Source organism: Bubalus kerabau, chromosome 1 (assembly GCF_029407905.1).
Source record: "Bubalus kerabau isolate K-KA32 ecotype Philippines breed swamp buffalo chromosome 1, PCC_UOA_SB_1v2, whole genome shotgun sequence".
Taxonomy (NCBI): domain Eukaryota; kingdom Metazoa; phylum Chordata; class Mammalia; order Artiodactyla; family Bovidae; genus Bubalus; species Bubalus kerabau.
The window spans coordinates 33,050,013-33,071,814 of NC_073624.1; the positions used below are offsets into that span (position 1 = coordinate 33,050,013).

Genomic DNA, 21,802 nt, shown 5'->3' on the forward strand with positions numbered 1-21,802 from the left:
TTTTTGTATTTTTTCATTTGTTTTGTAAGTTTTTATATTTTCTTATTTGCTTTTTGCTAGAACATTAATTTTAGACTGGATCTAAGACATTCTCATTCTATTCAGCAGAATCATGGAATCTGTTATAATTTTCCCTCCTACAATTAAACACTCTGCCCAGAGACAGCAATTACTAGCTGTACTGTTTAACTCTTGCTCACTTACTACTGAGATCAGTACACATTTGTACAGTCTTTATATGTTCATGTAGATATTCTTGGCATGAGGAAGGATGTGTTAGGGTGCCTTAGAGAAAGCAAAGTTGTTAAAACCTGAGGAAATTCTGAGGTAAGAGGAAGTTGAAAGTATATGTATAGAATGACTCCTACATTCTCACCAGAAAGGCAGAGCATCAGGGATGTGGTAGAAGACCTCAAAAGAATGAAAAAAGTCAAAATAGTCATCATGGATATTAAAACAGGAAGTCAAATGGAAGTGAGTAAAAAGATTGGTAAATAGCATTGCTTGCTAGACTTAGTCAGATTGGATCATATGAAATATACAGATCATCAACAGCATCGTGATTTTTATGCCATAAGTATTCAATTTGAAAGACAAAAAAAAGAGGGAGATACGTAGATGAATGTGTTCACTCGGAATTTTGAATTGGTTGTTTTGATTCAGCAATGGGTTGAGAGAGTAAACGAATCTAAGAGACAAATAAGTATAGAATTGAAATCATGGACCACGAGGTTATTTTGAATATACAGAAGAAAGAAAGAATGAAGGAAGTGACAGATTAAAACCCCAGGGAATGTTGTGTTATGAGTAATATGATACAGGTCAAAAGTTGACTAATTGAAAAGTTAGAGAGTTAGATAAATAAAACATTACTGGTTAAAGAAAAAAATATTGAAATGCATTTTCTAGTGGAAGATATCGGATAAAAAGTAGGTTTTTGAGGGGATTAGGCCAGAGAACAGCCAGATATGTGGGTTGTTGATCTAAGGTTGGAAGTGAAAATAACTGTAACGGAAGGCAAGGTCAGGGTTTTGCCGGGGTCCAGCCCCGGCTGATCCAGGGTATTCGAAGGAGAGACGGCATAGGCGAGGGTCAGGAAACAACTGCTTAATTACACTTTAAGGATACAAAGAGTAATAGAATAAGGATAGCTCAGTGAGGAAATTCAGTAGAGTAAAGCGGCTGAAATAAGGATAGCTCAGTAGGAAAATTCAGTGGAGAAAAGAGGCTGAGTAGCTTGGTTTACGCGGGAGACCAATAAAACTTCAAGACAAGAAGTTTGCACCACTTACGTAGGCCGCAGGCGTCCTTCCGTTCTCCCGAAGGAGAGGAGACACTGAGGCCTCCCCGGTCGGATCTTAGAAGCCCAGGCATAATTAGCAAGCATGGCGGGTTCCGCGCTCCAGATGGAGACTCAGCCAGAAGTTGAAAGAGAGAGCGACATGGGGAGACCAAGTTTCAGTGAACAAGGCCCGCACTTTATTTTCCAAAGTAGTTTTTATACCTTAAGGTATGCATAGAGGATAATGGGGGAAGGGGTGGAGTCATGCAAGGACAGCAGTTCCTGGTTCTAATCTAAGCCAGGCTTTCAAACTTATCATATGCAAAAGTTCAGGTGATTGACATCATCTTCTGGCCCGGAGGCCTGTTAACATTTTAAGAAACTTATTTTTCTCTAAAGGTGATTATTCCAAAGTCAGGCACCAGCCTTCCAAAAAGCATTGGACAAAGCTGCATTTTACATTTCTATACACCCATTATATCAATCAATACACTGCCAAGGACACAGTAGGTAAGGAGTATGGAGACTTAGCAGCAAACATTGGCCCAACAAGTGAAAAACCCTTCACCAATACAATTTCTAATCAATCTTTTAACTACTCAAAGGAATCTGTGTTTAGGCAGTTTAGAACATCTCCTGCCTCTCACAGTTGGGAGGCTCTGAACAATCACATGTGGCCGGAAAAACCTATTCAGGCAGGCTAGAGGATTTCCAAAGGAGTTTGTAGGTTAAACAGTCACACCCAGGAATTATTAACTGGAGCTGTAAGCTAACTCTTTTTTCAGAGAGAGGTAGTGGGAGACAGCCCCCCGTAAAGTCAGAGGTGTAGGTGAAAGCACAAAGCAGAAAGTAGGCAGACTCTGGTTTGGGGGGTAGATGCTCGAGAATTTCCAGGGGGACTCCTGAGGCTCGATCCCGCCTTTGCGTATGCCGAGCCTCCTTCCTCATGACCTTTGTCATGGGCGGAGTGCCTCACGCTGGCTCCCGGCAGTGATAGAATTCCAGTTGAGCTATTACAGATCCTCACTCAATATGCAATATGCCGGCTCCCGGCAGGGTTTGAATAATTCAACCAAAGAGTGTGAAATTTTCTCAGACTAAGCAAAAGGCTTTCAAATACATTGTTTCTGAAAATTTTCTGATACATTTATAATTAGCATTTGGCAAGACAATGAGTTCTTTTGCCTTCTTTAAAAAATCCCCATAGCCAACATTTCAAAACAATCTATAACTGTTTTTCTCTTCTTTTTATGACACACCCCTTACATATAAAGTTTCTTCAAGGTTTAATATTTGTCAAAGGTTAGGCAAGCATTCCTCTAGACTGTCTCTTGGAAACTTAGAAAACTGGTAGTGCACACCAAGTGAAATAGATGATGGGAGAAGGGATCAAAAAGATCAAAGTGAGCAGGCTAGAGTGTACATATCACATAAGGCCAAAAACCCCCACCAGTCATCTGTATCTCATAGGAGAGTCCAAAGGACACTCTGTTCACCCCAGCAATATGGAATTCATTGGTGGCATTGTTGAGAACCTCAGGGATGGCTGTCCTCTGCAGGCTAGTGCTAACATTGCTGCTGCTGCTGCTAAGTCACTTCTGTGTCCGACTCTGTGTGACCCCATAGACAGTAGCCCACCAGGCTCCCCCGTCCCTGGGATTGTCCAGGCAAGAACACTGGAGTGGGTTGCCATTTCCTTCTCCAATGCATGAACGTGGAAAGTGAAAGTGAAGTCGCTCAGTCGTGTCCGACTCTTCACGACCCCATGGACTGCAGCCTACCAGGCTCCTCTGCCCATGGGATTTTCCAGGGAAGGGTACTGGAGTGGGTTGCCATTAAGACTAGAACCCTTAATAAAGGCCTTGCCACATTCTGTACATTTATAACGTCTATCCCCGGTATGAATTCAGTGATGGTGAGTAAGGGCTGAACTAGAAATAAAGGCTTTGCCACATTCTTTACATTTGTATGGTTTCTCCCCAGTATGGACTCTCTGATGTACAGTTAACTTTGAATGACAAATAAAGCTTTGGCCACACTCTGTACAATGATAAGGTCTCTCCCCAGAATGAATTCGCTGATGTTGAATAAGAACTCAGCAATAGATAAAGGCTTTGTTACATTCTTTACATTTATAAGGCTTCTCTCCAGTATGAATTTGCTGATGTTCGGTTCAATATGAGTAAGAGATAAAGGCTTTGTTACATTCTGTACATTTATAACGTCTCTCTCCTGTATGAATTCACTGATGATAGGTTAGATGGAAGTAACCAATAAAGGCTTTGCCACATTCTGTACATTTATAAGGTTTTTCTCCAGTATGAATTCGCTGATGTTGAGTAAGATGTGAGCAACGGTTAAATGCTTTGCTACATTCTGTACATTTGAAAGGTTTCCTTCCTGTATGAATTTTCCTATGTCTACTTAGATTGGATGACTTACTAAAGACTTTTCCACATATCTTACATTTGTATTCTTTCTGTGGATTCTGAACAGGCTGCTATTGAATAAGTTCTGAAGACTGATTAGAAACCTTACCATATTCACTACAAACCCTCTCTCTAGTACAAGTACTCTTATCTAGAGAAAAACCTGACATTTGATAAAAGGTATTTCTACATTTATTACTTTTAGAATCCTTGTTTGAAGATTCGGGTCCCTGATATTTCTTAAGGTTTGAGTTTCCTTCAACCATATACCCAGTTTCATTGCCTGAATACCTTCTCAGTCCACCATAAATACTCTTGTAATTATTAGAGCTGGAGTTCTTACTTAAGGTCTGACTCATCTTACTACACATGAAAAGTTGTTGTGTATTAACCATATCACAATATGTTTTGCCAATGATGGTTGGATTACGTCTCTTCCATATCATCAACATTACACATCTCGAAATGGACAGAAAATATCTGTTGGGGGAAGAATAATGATCTCCTGCTCATGGATCCCTCAAATTGATTATATTGTGGGTTTTCCCCTCATTGTTAAATTTTAGGTGTTCAGACATGCTTGAATGTATGTTTAGTTGAAGCCTACATTCAGTATTTTCTGAATGAGTATTTGCATTAGAGACTAGATTACCTTCCAGATTTTCAACGTTTCCTTTCAGAGAACATGTATGTTTCAAAAAAGGATGGAAATCTTTTCTTAAACTCTTACACTTCTTGGCAGATGTTGAAAACTGAAATTGGTGTTTTTCCGAATTTGACTCACTTTGCTCATTTCTTTTTGCAGTAATGTTAGCATTATGTGTAACTGTCTTCATTTCTTTATGTCCATATAAACATCCTCTCTGTCTTTCATATACTCTTATATATTCCCAGTCTTTCATTAAATTTAAGTTTCTGAGGTGAACTATTTGATATATTCCTAGGTTTGCTTTTGGGAATACATTAATGGATGCTATTAAAGAATAGGGCTCTCTGAGAATTCCCTGGAGGTCCAATGGTTAGGACTCGACAGCAGGAGCTCAGGTTTGATCCTTGGTCAGGGATCTAAGATCCCACAAGCTGCAAAGTGCAGCTGAAAAGAAAAGGAAAAGGGAGAAAGAACAGAGTTCTCAGAGAGCAGAGAGGAAAAGAGGATAAAAGTCACAAAAATAACAGAAGTCAGCTGGTAAGCATTTAAAAATCAGAAGCAAAACAGGTACAATTTTGCAATGAGTCAAGGCTGGGGTGGTAACCAGCGGTATCTGAACTACAGAAAGTTATGGGAATGGTTAATAGAACATGACAACCCTAGGTGCAAGATAGGTAGATGACCAACAAGGACATAACTCAACCTACACAAACAAATGAAAACAAGGGTAGATAATCAGAGGCTGAGAGATGCCATCTCTAATAAAATGTTACAATACCTTATTTAGTTACCCTACTGGAGCTGTTTTTCAAGTTGGAAACCATTGACTGAAGGAGAGGACATGTCTGAGCAACTGAGCACTCGTATAGGAAAGAGTAGACATTTACAGAGAGTGTGAGAAGGGGAAAAGACAGTGTGAAGAATATGGCAAACCTCAGTATAAGAATCACAAAAGAAACCCCCTGGATTTCTAAATCAAGACTGCAGCTACCAGGTGCTGGAAATGATGCAGTGACTGCCCGGGGCACATCAAGTGACCATGTGGCCAGAGCTGCCCTTGATGAGCTGGCTTCTGTCGGATTCACTGAGGCAGAAAAGGAGGTAGGTGCTGAGCCTCATTTGAACAAAGACCTTTGTTCTAAGAACAAAGTGATACCTTCAGCATCAGACACAAGCGGGTTCAGAGGGCAAGAGCAAGTAGATCAGACTCCACGTCATCCACCAGTGTTGAACCTGCATCTCCCCATCAAGTTGTACCTATAATATCAGCAAAGTTCCTTAAAATCAGCTGACAGACAAGGCAGAGGAAGACTGAGTTTGGTTTACAGATGGGTGATTTCACTACGTGAAGGTAAACCGAAAACGAACCACTGCTGAACTAGCGCCCCTCTGGGGCGCGGCCCGAAACCCAGAGACGACAGGCAATCCTCCTGGTTAGCAGACCTTCAGGCGGTGCACTTGATCCTCCACTTTGTGTGGTGAGAGAAATGGCTCAACGTGAAAATGTATCCAAACTCAGGGGCAATTTAGCTTTGAGAAGTCTGCCTAACAACCAACCATAATATCTTAATGGCCTGAAACAACAGATACTTATCTTCATGCTAATGCATCTGCTGACCAGTCATTTTGTCTAAATGAAGGAAACTAGTAGGCATGGTTTTTACCCTCTCAGAAGTCTTTATTATAGACCATACCTCGGCTCTGCAGCTGTACCTAGAGAATAGTTCTGGGATATGATTTTTATCCTGAGGATATGCCTTAATTCGGCTTCCCTGAAGGCTCAGTGGTAAAGAATCTGCCTGCAGTACAGGAGACACAGGAGACGGGTTTGATCCCTGGGTTGGGAAGATCCCCTGGAGGAGGGCATGGCAATCCACTCCACTATTCTTGCCTGGTGAATTCCATGGACAGAGGAGCCTGGCCGATTACAGTCCATGGGGTTGCAAAGAGTCAGACACAACTGAAGTGACTTAGCATGCATTCACGCACATACATCTTAATCACCAAGATATTATAAATGTGATGAGAAACAATTTTATTTTGCAATCACTAGTTTCTGGGCTCTCCATGAAAGTGAAAGTTTTAGCTGCTCAGGTCATATCCAAATGTATGCGACCCCAAGGAATGTAGCCCACCAGACTCCCCTGTCCATGGAATTCTCCAGGTAGGAATATTGGAGTAGGTTGCCATTGCCTTCTTCAAGGGATCTTCCTGACCCAGGGATCAAACCCAGGTCTCCTGCAATGCAAGTAGACTCTTTACCATCTGAGCCACCAGGGGCTCTCCATAATCTCTTCCAATTCTGCTTGCAAACAACCCACTCTCTGAGTACCTCTTTTTTTGTAGTACCTTACCTATTGCAATTAGCAACAACCAATTCATTCTATCAACATTTCTGCCTCAAAACTTCCTTGCCAAAGCTGCAAGTTCATTGGGTACTTTTTCTCTTTTGTTTTCTACATTATTGCAGACTATTTCTTTGACCAAATGTTTCACCAGCACATACCATGCTGCTGCTGATGCTAAGTCGCTTCAGTCGTGTCCGACTCTGTGCGACCCCATAGACGGCCCCCCACCAGGCTCCACCGTCCCTGGGATTCTCCAGGCAAGAAAAACGGAGTTGCCATTTCCTTCTCCAATGCATGAAAGTGAAAAATGAAAGTGAAGTCGCTCAGTCGTGCCCAACTCTTAGCCCATGAACTGCAGCCTACAAGGCTCCTCTGTCCATGGGATTTGCCAGGCAAGAGCACTGGAGTGGGGTGCCATTGCATACCATGGGACCTTATTTTTCCAGTTCAGATTTAGTTCATTGCCATCTGATTCTAAAACCAGTGACGTCTGTTTCATGTTTTTGTTACAGAAGAACCCAATTACCAGTAACAATTTCTACATTTATTGGGTTTGGGTACAATAACACTGCACAACAATCTCAAAAACTTTAATGGCATTAAAACAAGTGTGTTCACTTTCCAGCTCTGTTGTTTGGCTCTAAGGCAGATAAAGGCTATACTTAGTTGAGCTGGGTGGGACTTTAAAGTTCTGTGATGCTTTAGTTCTGTTTCACTGATTCATTTAGGGACACAGGTTATCTGATGCATATTCTTCTCATATCAGTTCACTGGAATGTAAGCGAAGTGAGTAGAGACTTGCAATTGCAATCAATGCTCCTTCATGCTTCATGCTAGAACTTATGAAATATCATTCTGAGTGCATTTCACTGATCAAAACATGCCAAATGGCCATGCCAATATCAATGTGTAGAGACATATATACACCCATAATGTCAGAGGTTCTGAAAAGTTATCACACCCATACTCACTTCTCTATTCATGCTGTGCTCCAGCTACACATACCTGCTAGACATTCTTTCAGACTCATCTACTATTGTATCTTCCTGCATGATGGTCCATCTCACTAGAACATGTTGCTGCTTTCTCTGCTATCTAATTCCACTTGTTCCTCAAGATCACTCTTTGAAGTCTCCCCATCCTGTTTTCATCTTCCTTCATATAATTTGTTGCCTTTCATTGTATCACTGCCCTTGCATTATAAATATGTGGATATTTGTAACATTATAATTTCTTTGAAGAAAGATAGGATATTTAACTGGTTGTCCTCCTAACACTAGAGCTTTCCAAATTGTGGCCACTTATTTAGTGAATGGATTAAAGGTGTGGTGAGTTAACAGCCCACCAGAATTAGTGTTCTAATTTCATTTTTTTACATGTAGCTGTCCAGTTTTCCCAGTACCACTGATTGAAGAGGCTGTCTTTTCTCCATTGTATAATTTTGCCTCCTTTGTCAAAGATAAGGTGCCCATAGGTGTGTGGGTTTATCTTTAAGCTTTCTGTCGTGTTCCATTGACCTATATTTCTGTTTTTGTGCCAATATAATTCTGTCTTAATTACTGTAGCTTTGTATAGTTTGAAGTTAGGAAGGTTGATTCCTCCAGCTCCATTTTTCTTTCCCAAATTTTGGATCTTTTTTATTTCCATACAAATTGTAAAAGTTTTTCTTCTAGTTCTGTGAAAAATGCCATTGGTAATTTGATAAGGATTGCACTTAATCTGTAGACTGTTTTGGGTAGTATAGCATGCAGCTCAATATCAGAAAAAAAAAAGAAGAAGAAACAGTTCAAGAGAGAGAATATGTGTACACTTATGGCTGATTCACATTGTTGTATGGCAGAACAAACAAAATATTATAAAGTGATTGTCATCCAATTAAAAATAAATTAAAAAAAATAAAAAAAAAAACAAACCCAGACAAATGGTAAAAGCACAATCAGACAAACAGAAAAACAAAAACAAAGGAACATTTGTACCCATATGCAAGCAAATGCATCCATACACTTACAAAAGAAACCAAAACACAGCAAAGAAACCAAAGTACAAGAAAGTGACCCAATGAACAAAAGAAGACAAAAATGAAATCAACCAGTTAAAAACAAAACTAAAACAGAAAATAAAACCAAAGCAGAGTCTAATAGAGGAATAAAGCAAAGAAAACAAAGCAAGCAGTCAAAAATGCTGAAAAAAAATAGAAAAGCGAGGTTAAAATAGAAATAGATTAAAAGGATATACATATAAGAAAAACAACAACGACCAAAAACAAAGCACAGAACAGCAAAAAAAAAAAAAAAAAAAAAAATAGTGTAGAAGTAGAAACATATTAAAGAAATAAAAAATATGATTAAAAAAGTACCAAAAGCCTATGGGATTTCCCTGGTGGTCTAGGGCCTGAGACTCTGTACTTCCAATGCAGACAGCCAGAATTTGATCCCTGATCAGGGCTTCCCTTGGTGGCTCAGATTGTAAAGAATCTGCCTGCAATGCAGGAAACCCGAGTTCAATCCCTGGGTTGTGAAGATCCCCTGGAGAAGGGACTGTCTACCCACTCCAGTATTCTTGCCTGGAGAATTCCATGGACAGAGGAGCCTGATGGGCTATAGTCCATGGAATCGCAAAGAGTCAGACATGATTGAGTGACTAACACACAAACTGAGATACACACATATGAGAAACTAGATCCCACATGCCGCAACTAAGACCTGGTGCAGTCAAAAAAAGAAAAAAAAATTGGGTTAAAAATTCCAAAAGCCTAAATAGAAATAATAATAACAACAACTTCAACAACAGAGAAAAAGGAAGAGGAAAAAAAAACAAACCCAGAACCAACAAAGCCAATCAAAACATAAAAGTAATAATAAATGTCTTCCTAGGATTTCTTTGTCTGTGCTGTGCGCCACAGCCTGTCTCTGTCTTCCTAGTGTTCTGGAGAAGAACCAAGTCTGACCCCATGTTGGAAACTGTTTCTTTGATGTTCTTTTCAGACTTGTTTTTCATTGTTGTTGTTATTATAATTATACACAATGACCTGCCTCCAAGGACCTTGCCCCTCTGCCTGTTAAAGTGGCTTTGTTCAGATCATAAAAAGATAATCTGACCCTGCCTACCTGTGAACAGCTACAAAAAAGATTAACACACCCTTTCCAAAGTCTGGCCCTTCCCAGAGATGTTTTGCAAGACTGAAGACCCTTTTTACTTTAGTTCCTCACTGCCTTTTCCTCTCCACTCTGCCTTTTGACTTTAGTTCCTCATTGCTTTTCTCTCTGTCACTCTGTGAAAGAACCTGGCATCCAGATCCCAACAAGATGGTTACTTTGAGACACTGGTCTGCCATCTTTTGGTCAGCCAGCTTTCCAAATAAAGTCGTATTCCTTGACTCAACACCTCATCTCTCAGATTCATTGGCCTGTCATGTGGCAAGCAGAGCGTATGGACTTGGTGACCCTAGGAGGTCCTCCAGTACTGTGGAGGGTTGGGCTTTGAACCTGTTTTGAGGACAGCTCAGACCCTAATCTGGTTCTACTCCCTTGTATGTTTGCCTCCAATGTCCACAGCTGCCAAAGCTAGAGAGTTTTCTTTTATGGAAGCACTCATTGTCTTTTTATATATTCCAGAGGCATAGAGTCTACCTAGTTGATCATGTGGATTTAATCTGCAGCTTGTGCAGCTGCTGGAAAGGTTTTTGATACTCTTCCTTAGTTGTTCTGTCCCTGGAGGTCAATTGTGGTTTTACCCCCTCTTCTGCTTGTGGGTCATCCACAGGAGTCTGCTCCTAAGGCTGCCTGGAGGACTTGAGTCTGCCTCAGTGAGGAGAGGGCACGGCTGCATGGAGGCAGAGACCCCAGTGACACCACGTGAGCAGGAAAGTCAACAGCCATGCTCACAAGAGATATGGCACTATTAAGAGTCTTTTGTGGGCTTCCCTGGTGGCTCAGACAGTAAAGACTCCACCTGCAATGCAGGAGACCCAAGTTTGAACCCTGGGTTAGGAAGATCCCCTGGAGAAGGGCATGGCAACCCAATCCAGCATTCTTGCCCAGAGAATCCCCATGGAAAAGGGAGCCTGGTGGGCTACCATCCATGGAGTTGCAAAGAGGCAGACACGACTGAGTGACTAAGCACAGGACAGCACAGCACAGGAGTCTTTTCTAGCCTCTGACAAAAGATATTCAAAGGGCAACTCTGGCTAGTCCTGTTGCCCAGCTGTCGGTACTGACATGTGGGCAAAGAGAGGTTACAGTGGTGACCCCCCCCCATATGTGGCTCAGCAGTAGCACCCTGCTTCCATGGCCACCTGATTGTCCCCTAAAGGCATTCCCTATTATGGATTTATGGCTCGCCTCCCTTCCATCTCCTCACACCATCTCCCTGCAATCAACAGTAGTCCTCACCTTGGGAACACTCTCCTAATTTTTGTAATGTTGAGCAGCCTAAAAGCCATGGTTTATTATATCTGAAGAAAGTTCATAATTCAAAGACAACTGAACTGTACATTTTACAATCACATTCTACTTGTAAACTGTTAAAAACCACTGACTTCTTTTGTATCTTAGGACACAAACAGAATTAAGACAAGGAAATGATGCCAAATACTGTACTGTTAAATTTTTTACCCTTGTTTAGTCTCTCTTCTTTGATTAAGCAAGCATTATAATGTCACCTGTATTATACATTTTTTGTATTCCCCAACAAAGAGATGGAGGGGAGAAAGAAATTTTTTTTTAAATGGTGCAACTCATTAGTTTGCAACATTTAAAATTGTTCTTTATACAATGAACAATTCCATAAGAACAATACCTTGGTTAAAGTATGCACAGTTAATGATTTTGGCTTTACAGCACAACAGCTCCAGCTCCCAGCACCCGTGTGCACTGGTGGACAAACATGCCTGTCCAGGTTACATAGAGCCACAGCACAGATTGTCTATGTGGTTCTCACTCTATTCAGACTGTCACAGATCAGCTGTTTCACCCTCCTCCGACAGTCTCAAACGCTTCCCTTCTGTCCCAACCGCTTTCCCCAGATGCAGAGTCTCTCCCCTGCTTCAGCTCCCCAACCCCTGGGTGGAGGTCCATTCCTGCTCGCTTTCCTCCTTCTTCTCCCTTCTTTCTTTTATCCTACCCAGTTATTCGTGGATCCGCATAATCCTTTCCAGTGGTCAAGGACTCCTGCTAGTATTCAGCTGGTGTTCTATTGCATCTGTAGACGTATTCTTGACGCATTCGTGGAGCAAGAGGCACTCCACATCCACTTACCCACCATCTTGGCTCCTCCTCCCAGACTAATTTCTACCTGCCCATATTTTCTACATACATCTGAATCTTGGGGCCATCTGCTTCTCCCTTTGACAAAGCTAAAAATAGAAAACATAATAAAGGTTAAGGAATGGGCTATCCCTTATCTTTTCCGTTTAGGCAGCTGTCTCTTGCCTATTATTTCACCTTCATGAAACTCATACCAGGACAAATGAGGTAAATAAAAATATCAGTTGTCATTTGTGTTGTTCAGTCGCTAAGTCCTGTCAACTGTTTTGCCAGGCACATACCTTAATTTAGAGATCTGCCACCCAGGAGGGGAGGAAATCATTAAGTATTTGGAGCCATATTGTTCATTTAACATTTTTAGTCTCCCTCCTTTGATTCAATTCAAGTAACCTTTGATTCAATTATTTTTTCCTCTCTTTGCCACCATCCTAGTCCAATTCACCATCTGGTCTCATGTGGTTTCAATGGTACACTACCATTTTATTTAATAAGGGGAAAATAATTCTTCTTTTATTTGATCACATATCTCTCCCCATTCTTCCAGAACAGATTTGTTCAATAAGCACATTTGTTGTTGTCTAATTGCTGTCATGTCTGACCCTTTGCAACCCTATGGACTGTAGCCCTCCAGGCTCCTCTGTCCATGGAATTTCCTAGGCAAGAATACTGGAGTGGATTGCCATTTCCTTCCCCAGGGGATCTTCCTGACTGAGGGATTGAACCTGAATTTCTTGCATTGGCAGGTGGATTCTTTATCACGGAGTGACCAGGAAGCCCTCAATGAACATATATTATATATATACTTAATACATACAGAATAGTTTCACAGGTGCTTGTAGGACAGGTAGCTTTAGAAGGTATGATTTGTATTTATATGAAGCCTATCCCCTGATAAAATATCTACAGCAGAAACTATCATTCAAAGTCATGTAATGTCAATGCCTAGGCTAAGGAATAAGTGGTCATGGAGCCAGATCATCTTGATTTTGATGCTGATACATAACTTTCTCCCTAAGTTTCCTTGGAAAAATTATCTAACCTCAGTTTTCTCTTCAGTAAAATTCACTCAATAGAAGAACTTGCCTCCCAGGTTTCTTGTGAGAATCATATGAATTAATATATATGGAGATCTTAACATCATGTCCAGAACATAGAAAGTACTCAAAAATGTTAGTTACTATTATTAAGGAAGAAAGGTTTCATGAGTTAGGTGATTCTTAAGTTGAACTTAAAAGGTAGAGTTTAGGTAGATGAAGTGAGGGGTGAAGGCATTCTAGATAGGAGATTAAAAGAACAAGGTCAGCACAAAAGTTTGTTCTTTCAAGAACCTCTGCATTTTCAGCACAGGCACTCAGGCAAAAATAGAAGGTGGGCAATTGCTAAGGAGTAGGACTAAATGTCTGATGATTGTTTCTCTTCTGGTCTACCATTCTTCTCTGCTATTTCCTTGCTATTTCTGATGTTTTCTTTGTATAGGAAGACAGTGATGAATTAAATAATGATATCCTTTTTCAGATGGGGAAACTGAAACCAAAAACTCTGAGATGAGCTCAAGGTAACATCTTAGGTATTTGTAGGAGTGAGCCATCATCTGCTGATTCCCAAAGCAGTTCTCTCTCCTGTGCTTTCATCTCCCCGACTCTGTCCTTTTAAACCCCAACACACACACACACACACACACACACCCTTTATTTTCCACCTGGTTGCAGGCAGTTGTATCCTAAGGTGAACACCTAGAGGAAACGACCCCCATTTTCTCTATATTAACCCAAAGGAGTGACTGGTTTCCAACCAAACAGAAGAAATAAGTGGCCCTGTAGCCTGCGGCTATGTGCATTTTATTTATCTATTTAGTTTTGAGTAACAGAACCACAAAGAATTCCTTCATGTAACCTAGTTGTAGCTAATGCTATTGTGTATAAAGGAGAAAGCAGAGCTGATAAAAAATCTAGTCTGCACCCCAAATTATGTAACTGTGTCAGGCACAAAAACCATTGTTTAATGCTAGAGATAGCAGAGTAAAAAAAAATTTTTAATTACCTCTGAAATATTCAGACTAGCTCCCTGCATCTTAAGTTAGTGGATACTTGCCAATTTGATCCCAACTCCCTTAGTGATATTATTATTTAAGGTAGATGAAATCCTTTTGAGTTTATCTAATCATCTGAGTTGCTTGCAAATTAGCTGTGTTACACCAAGGGCTTTGATTAATACAACTTACAGAAAGAAATGCAATGTAGGTTTTAGCACAAAGACTTCATTTTCTCAAGTTTTCATAAAAGGTCATTAATTATGATTCATCAATCACTGGCTTTTGTAACTAGATAACATTTTACTTTCATTACTCACCAAGCCATAATTCTGAGTTTGTGGAAATGTGCCTGTCTTACAATTCATCATACAAGGGTAATAGGTTCTTGGTTAGCAGAACAGCTAATAGGTGTAATTTACTAACATTTTTTTTGTTTAAAGTATCACTGGCCCTACCAGTATGGAGAGAGTTAATTAAACATCTGTTGGTGGCTTGTTAACTGTTTCATTTCACTGAGCCAGAATAAATGGTTGGCTACACAATGGCATTTAAAAAAATTTTTTTTTCTTTAATTTTTTGACCATGAAGCACAGAATGTGAGATCTTAGCTCCCTGACCATGGATCAAATGTGCACCCTCTGCATTGGAAGTGGCGAGTCTTAGCCACTGGACTGCCAGGGAAGTCCCCTGATGGGATTTTAAGTAAACTAATTCCAAAATATCATTCTCAAGAGGTTACAATTTCCTTCACTCCTTCATAATGAAGTCTTGAAAAATCTGTTAAAAATGTATTTTTGTGTGTAAAAGAGGCTCAGTAAATATGTGTAGATTGGCTAATTTTATATCAGCCACTATCAGATTGCCTTATGCATAGTGAAATATTGGTCAATAGATACAGTTGACAAAGCTTGTAGTCACACCACATGCCTCCAATAAGCTAAAGCACCTGTGAAAACCCACACGCACATGTGCACCCACACGACCCACACCCGTGATCTCCAGAGAGTAAACTGCTCTTTTCATTTTTTTCCTCTTTAATCAATCAAAGTCAGGCTAAACTTCATAAAAATATGAAAACATATTTTTCAGGCCTTTCCCCTAGACTCCCTTTCCCCTAACTCTTTAGATATGATCCTTGACTGCTTCCTTTTACTACTTTCCAATATAACACCTACTCACCTAAGACACTATTCTGATTAGGAAGTAGCTTATCCTTTTCCTCTTGCCCAGAGAAAAAGAAATGCATGTTTGTAAAACACAGGAAAAATTTTTCACTTCAGTTATCTCATGCAAGGAATAAGTGTCCATTGGCAGGGATGTGGGATAGACACAACAGCACGAAATATTGCACTATCTTTTAAATCACATCCACTACAAGGCCACTAACTCTGTCTACACAAAGTCAAGATACAGATATTTGTATACGCTGATACATGTTGAGGTTTGACATAAAACAACAAAATTCTGTAAAGTAATTATCCTTCAATTAAAAATAAGTAAAATTTTTAAAAAGATACAGATAAGGTGTGAGAATTGACTGAAAAAACCAAAAGGATGATATGGGCCAGACTTTTTTTCTTTTGATGATGGCAAGTTTGATAAAAAGTACCGCTAAACAGTGAAAACTGGTGCTTCCATAACTGAATTTATATATCTTCAACAAAAAAGAGATAAATCTAATTTATTGAGTGACTGTTTGCAAGCAGCATTAATGTTAGAGGTTAAACAATTCTATGTGCTGTCTTTCAGAACGTCTAGCATGAGAGAGCCATTTAGCATTATAGAAAGCCTGGCAGAAGACACAATCCAAGGAGTACCTCTTCCCCTTAACCAGGATACCACAAGCCCACAGTGTACCCTACACTTGGCCTCACAGAAGTATAAATTATAGTACTTCACCTGACTCAGTGTCCACAGTGTTTTATGCCCTGGTTCTACTCTTTTCCAGTTGCTATGAAACTAACTGAGTTAATAAATTCATATTGATATATTACCACCTTTTAATTTTGAATTTAATATGCCCCTCCCAGGTAGATACATATTTTGATAGAGGTGGCTCAGACTGTAAAGAATCTACCTTCAATTCAGGAAACCCAGGTTTGATTCCTGAGTCAGGAAGATCCCCGGAGGAAGGCATGGCAAACCATTCCAGTATTCTTGATGGGAAATCCCATGGACAGAGGAGCCTGGCAAGCTAAAGTCCATGGGGTTGCAAAGAGTAGGACATGACTGAGTACACACGTAAGAAAAAAAAGCCTCAAAGGAACCATGGATCAAGGGACTATATGAAATGTACCAACACCAGGCTATTATGTCCCCAAACAACTAAAATCCGACAAACAGCATGGAAGCCCCTGGGTCTTTGGGGCTTAGTTTATACTGATTTGAAATTGGCCTTAGGCCATTTCCTCCTGGATTTCAAAGAAAGTTTATGACCTCAACAAAATCTTGGGACAAATCTGTAGAATAGATTGAGAAGGATTCGAGATGCCTTCAGATCCCCATATTGTTATGGAAAATGTCAGGCCTCCAAATTGCCACCAGCCCCTTAAGCTCTTGCTGGGGTTTTTTGTTTGGTTTGGTTTTGTCTTGGTTTTAGCTGTCCACATCTTAGTTTTATTTTATTTCCATATTGTTTTTTTGTTGTTGTTTTTATTGTTGTGAGAACACTTAACACGAGATTTACCGTCTTAAATGTCTACGGATGCAATACAATATTGTTAACATAAGTGCAATGTTATACAGCAGATGTTTAGAACTTATTCATCTTGTGTAACTGGAACTTTATACCTGTTGAACAGTAGCTCTCCATTTCCCCCTGCTCCCAGCCCCAGAAAACTACCATTTGGCTCTGTTTCCATAAGTTCAATTATTTCAGGTACTTCATATAAGTGGAATCACTCAGTATTTGTCCTTCTGTGACTGGCTGATTATTTCCTGTAGCATAACCTACTCCATGGGCTTCCCAGTGGCTCAGTGGTAAAGAATCCACCTGCCAATGCAGGAGATAAGGATTCAATCTCTGGGTTGGGAAGATATCCTGGAGAAGGAAATGGCAACCCTCTCCAGTATTCTTGCCTGGGAAATCCCATGGACAGAGCAACCTGGGTCCATGGGGTCAATAAGAGTTGGAGATGACTTAGTGACCAAACAACAACAAACCTCCTCCATTGCATGTGGAGCGAAAACTCCTCAGGGCTTCAGTGACTCAAACCCCCAGTTAGTACCAGCCACCCCTCCTGGTCTTTCCTTCCTTTGTATTTCAGGACAGTCTTTAAGAGGAAGGTTTGCTGTTTTATTACAAAGATTGAATTGTACTTCACCAAGCAATTGAGTTCAGACTTACATCCCCAAAAGTTAATTTATCTCTGGAAATGCAGAGAAAGGAAAAATTAAGAGGGGGTGGATGGTAGCAATTAGATAAAATTCTAAGTCCTGAAGGGCTTTAGTCTGGTGACTCCATTGCAACAGTGTCAGTAGAACCCCAGCTGCTGCTGCTGCTGCTAAGTCGCTTCAGTCGTGTCTGACTCTGTGCGACCCCACAGACAGCAGCCCACTAGGCTCCTCTCTCCCCGGGATTCTCCAGGCAAGAACACTGGAGTGAGTCGCCATTTCCTTCTCCAATGCATGAAAGTGAAAAGTGAAAGTGAAGTCGCTCAGTCGTGCCCGACTCTTGGCGACCCCATGGACTGGATCCCACCAGGCTCCTCCGTCCATGGGATTTTCCAGGCAAGAGTACTGGAGTGGGGTGCCATTGCCTTCTCCGGAACCACAGCTAAGCCCATTCTATTTCCCCAATTACTGTATCATTATGCTTTTTCTCTCCCTTCATCTGATTGCAGTTAGGTCATCTGATCGAGTGAATCTCTAAATTGAACATTTTGAGTCTTCCTCTTAAGGATGTTATTATGGCTGTGTATGTGTCCAAAACCATCACTCACTGTCAAAGAGTCCTTCTTGGCTACCCACAGGTACACACTCCTTTTTGTCTCATCATCTGTTGTTTACACTTTAACACTCTGTTGTGGTGGGTCTCTGAGTCTGAACATATACTTTCAGAATACATAGATGTTGGCTGTTCTACCCAAAGCCAAAAGCATAGTGCAACAAATATCTTCAATCCATTTATGCTGAAACACATTAAAAGAGAAATGCTCTTTCTTTGTTTCTCTACATGTTTGGTTGGTTCATTGGTTGTTTCCATGGTATTGGAGATGAGAGGAGTATGGGTGCTGCTGCTGCTAAGTCGCTTCAGTCGTGTCTGACTCTGTGCGACCCCATAGACGGCAGCCCACCAGGCTCCCCGTCCCTGGGATTCTCCAGGCAAGAACACTGGAGTGGGTTGCCATTTCCTTCTCCAATGCATGAAAGTGAAAAGTGAAAGTGAAGTCATTTAGTCCCGTCTGACTCTTAGCGACCCCATGGACTGCAGCCTACCAGGCTCCTCCATCCATGGGATTTTCTAGGCAAGAGTACTGGAGTGGGGTGCCTGTGGGCAAAACTATCTCAGTGAGCTTCGCAATTTTGTCAACCAATTAATTTACACTTAAAGGGAAACAGCTAATCTTTAAAGGAATTTTTGGCATACAGTATTAAACTTTTTAAGAGTGAATATAAAATAGCTAGATTTCAACTTTAATCACATGCTACTTCTCTGAGCAGTGCTACAACTTAATCACAGGGTGTTCCTGTTAGGTTATTATAAGATCTGCTTAAAGAATCATATCCAAATCAGAGTTCTTTTGATTATGCACATTATCACTTAAAACTCATCTCTATAATTATGGTTAGATAGCATCACCAACTCAATGGACACGAATGTGAGCAAACTCCGGGAGATTAGTGAAGGTCATAAGAGCCTGGCATACAGTCCATGATGTAGCAAAGAGTGGGCCACAACTTAGCGACTAAACAGCAACTGTAATTACATCCAGCCGCAGCATTCACAACCACAACAACAACAAAAATGACTATTTAAAACCAGTTAATTTTTATCACATATCTACTTAATTTGGAAGTTACTTAGCATTAGATTGAATTGTAATAAAACTCACATACAACCAACATAAAGTAATATTATTTGTAAAGTGTTCGTAAATATAAAACAAAAAATGTAAATAAGGCTCCAAAGAGCTAATAATCTCTTGAACCAAAATGAACAGTAATATTGTACAGACGGAAACAAGGTTGGTCTTAAAGCTTCTACAATCTGGATGGTTCCACAGCCTCTTTCTGTACTTGCCGGTTGTTTCTCAGGAAAGAATAAAGTAACAACAAAAATAAAACCAAACCTGGGTGGCTTTGGTAGCAAATAACACATGATTGCTCTGATGAATCTATAATGTTCTTTTTGTTCTCCCTTTCCATGTAGCTCATACTTGAAAATCTCTAAACAACCTGGCTGCTTCCCAGAGGTTTGCATCAGTCCCAGCTTCCATGCTGTCAGACCTGAAGGAGGGCAGGGTGCAGGACCCAGGGGCTGCAGGACCATGTGACGTCTCTCTAGGAATCAAAGGGACAGTGCTGAAAAGTCAGTAGAGAGGAGTAAGCCAGGCTAATGGTCATTCCCACTGGATCATTCTGTCATTTGTAAGCACCTCCTCTCAGAAGGCCCATTGTCTTGTGGCTTTAGTAAAGTTATATTTTAACTTAACCTTTACATTGGGTGCCTCCATGCTTCACCAAACTCCCACCCAAGCACTCCTCTCAAGTCTTTTGATCACACAATGCCTTGTCTAACCTGTTGAATTTTTTTTTAGATTGAAGAAGTAGGAATGAAGAATAAATCACGAATGACTAAAACTTTTCTCCAGCTTCCCCTTCAGTAACCCTGTGAGCTGACTGCATGAACAAGATAGCATCTGAAGAAAGATTCCAAGTCAACAAACCTGCACACAGTGGGAGATGGTGAAGAATCTGACCTTCTACTTCAATGATTAACTAAGACTATCTCCTCTTTTTTCCCTTAAAAAATTTCATGGCCAAGCAGAATCTTTGAAGTTGGTTCTGCACTCAGCAGTAAAGAGCCACTGCATCTGCCTGCAATGCAGGAGACACGGGTTATCTCCCTGGGTCAAGAATATTCCCTGGAGAAGGAAATGGTAACTCACTCCAGTATTCTTGCCTGGAGAATCCCATGGACGGAGGAGCCTGGCAGGCTACAGTGCACGGGTCACAAAGAGTCAGACACGACTGAGCATGAGCACTGGGACACAAGTTTGCCTTCTCCCCAGGTTGCTAGCCTCCTGAATAAAATAACCTTTCGTTTTCATGACAAATAGATGGGGAAACAGTGGAAACAGTAACAGACTTTATTTTGAGGGGCTCCAAAATCACTGCAGATGGTGACTCCAGCCATGAAATTAAAGACGCTTGCTCCTTGGAAGAAAAACTATGACAAACCTAGAAAACATATTAAAAAGCAGAGACATTACTTTACTGACAAATGTCCATAAAGTCAAAGTTATGGTTTTTCCAGTTGTCATGTATGGATATGATAGTTGAACCATAAAGAATGCTGCTGAGCCCCGAAGAATTCATACTTTTGAGCTGTGGTGTTGGAGAAGACTCTTGAGAGTCCCATGGACTGCAAGGAGATCCAACCAGTCAGTCATAAAGGATATTCATTGTCCTGAATATTCATTGGAAGGACTGCTGATGAAGTTGAAGCTCCAATACTTTGGCCACCTGATGCAAAGAACTGACTCATTGAAAAAGACCCTGAATCTGGGGGACGACAGAGGACAAAATGGCTGGATGGCATCACTGACTCAATGGACATGAGTTTGAGCAAGCTCCAGGAGATAGTGAAGGACAGGAAAGGCTGGCGTGCTGCAGTCCAAGGGTCATAAAGAGTCAGACGCAACTGAACTTCCTTTTTCGACCAACACTCATCTCTTGAATATTGGCTTTCTAGCTGAAAACAGCCAAACCTCCGTTTGATAACAATGTGACAGTGAAAACAGAGACTCAAATTTCCCTCCTCTCAAATTCCAATCTTAGCTATACAAATTAACTCCTTTACGTCTGTATAACTGTCCCAGGTGTGGCAGCTTTGCTGTGTGATGAGCGGAAGTTAGACTCTTCCCCTTGCCGCTTTCTAAGGTGAACCTGAAAAAGCTATTCACTCTCTCTAAAGATTCAAATGCTCATCTGTGAAAGCTAACGTTCTCTACTTCACAGGGTTGTCTGAAGATGAAGTTACGTATTGGACAAACATGTTGGAACACGATGCTTGACTCAAAACAGTTTCTGAAAGACACACATTTCTAGTGGCTACTTCCCTCTTCCCCATGGACTCACCTCTCCATTATGCTCATGACCTCATGGCCTCCCAGTTCTTCGGGGACATGATACCAACAATTACCTTTTCTCTCTCCTGTCTCACCAAACTCTCCTTTCCTGACGAAAAGTCGATAAACATTCATTGAATATGTAGTTAGGAAGTGCCAGGCATTTTTTTACATGTTATCTTAACCTAACCCTGACCTCTCCTGGAGCTATCAGTCTGTCTCTCTTCCCTTTATGATGAATCGTCTCTGCCATGAGGCTACAGTAAGGGAATCCATATAAAGGACTATAACTGGGGTGTACTCAGTGCTTGGTTTGGACAGGCATAGTGTAATGGGATACCATGACAGTCCTGAAATGTTACTGATATAGATCAATGGATCTTAACATATTGAGAATCAAGTGTTTTTTAAGACTCTGATAGAGGGAAATGGCCTCTATTTTCTCAAAAATGTGAATTTGAACATGCAATCTAAATTTCAAGCACAGTATCTAGACAACCTCCTTT

The 21,802-nt window shown here is 40.8% G+C and overlaps 1 protein-coding gene across 4 annotated transcripts in view; it reads right to left on the reverse strand.

Moving 5' to 3' along the window:
• Nucleotides 1-1,666, reverse strand: part of SLCO1A2 (solute carrier organic anion transporter family member 1A2) — a 59,671-nt gene extending 58,005 nt beyond the window's left edge. For 3 of the 4 annotated variants that reach the window (XM_055571542.1, XM_055571533.1, XM_055571549.1), the window contains exon 1: nt 1,293-1,665. The gene's annotated coding sequence lies outside the window, so the exon portion shown is untranslated. Of the gene's footprint in view, nt 1-1,292 lie in introns of all 4 variants that reach the window. The other variant, XM_055571557.1, reaches the window with a different exon arrangement.
• Between the last annotated feature and the right edge of the window lie 20,136 nt (nt 1,667-21,802).